The sequence below is a fragment of the Mauremys mutica genome, chromosome 2, assembly GCF_020497125.1.
Source record: "Mauremys mutica isolate MM-2020 ecotype Southern chromosome 2, ASM2049712v1, whole genome shotgun sequence".
Lineage (NCBI taxonomy): Eukaryota > Metazoa > Chordata > Testudines > Geoemydidae > Mauremys > Mauremys mutica.
This window is the reverse complement of record NC_059073.1, coordinates 158,239,353-158,240,537: the sequence shown is the minus strand read 5'-3', so window position 1 is coordinate 158,240,537 and position 1,185 is coordinate 158,239,353.

The window sequence follows — 1,185 nt, the reverse complement described above, 5'->3', positions numbered from 1 at the left end:
TCCTCCAGCTCCCAGAGCACACTGAGCCACAGGCTGCCTACCCCCTTGGTGACACAGGGCCACTGCTGACATCACAGAGGCAAGGTGGGCTGGGGCTGTCTGGCTAGGGCCCTTGGGGTTTGCATCCCCACAGATTGGATTAAGGGAGGATTGCTCTTGGCTTTTGTTGGGAATTTTAATTCAAGGGATCCCCGGGGCCTCCCCACAAACCCTGTCTGTATAATGTGTCATGAGAAAAGGAGATTCCACCACAAGGTGCAAAACCATTCTGTGTCAGTCCACTCCAGTATCTTGCCTCTTGCAGCAGCAAAGGGGAAGGTGAAACCCCCACAATGCACCTGGCCAGCTTTGCTGTTCTCTGACATATGGGTAAAAAATTCCTTCCTCACCCCTCAGTGACCATGGAATCCCTGAAGCAAGAGATTGGACTGGCCGTCTGTCTCAGCGTGAGGCGCTCCAATTGCTAATCCAGCCACAGCTGCATCGGTGCCCTGGGCTGAGAGAATAAAACAGCTGAGAAGATTCTTTCCTAAGGATACACACAGACACTAAATCCCATTCCTGAAGGCTGCAATAAAAGGCAGTCAGAGCGCAGGATCCGTGGGTATTTATTGAGTCCCAACGGCATGCTGGGGGCTGTACAACACAGGGGAGGGCACAGGCCCGACCCCAAAGAGCAGCGAATCTCGTGCTTGGTTTATTTGATTTCCCATTCTCCTGAGCAGGATCTTGTTTAAGGAGGAACTTGAAGGAAGAGAGGGAAGTTTGGGGCAGGAGAAAAGGAGAATAATGTTAGCCTGAGGAGCAGCATGGTAGGGGGTTGGCAAGGGAGAGCCAGGGAAGGACCCAAAGGGAATCGCTGGGAGAGTGGCGGGGGAATGAGCCCAGAGAACTAGGTGGGGATGAAGTTTGCAAAGACTCAGCAAGGAGCTGCACTTGGGTGCTGAATGGAGCCAAGCGAATCAGTGACTTTTCAGTTTGGGGACCAGTCGGAGAAATACAAAAAAAATAAATATTAGTTTTGTTTGGCCTGAAACAAAATTGTTTTGGTTTTTCATTTCAGGTTGTTTGTGGGTGTTTTTCAAACACCCCACCCGCCCAAGTTTTTAAAGTTGCCTCAATTTCAAAATGAAAAGTGACAACATTTTGCTGTGGAATGGTCCAAACAGACTGGTTTGACTTTTA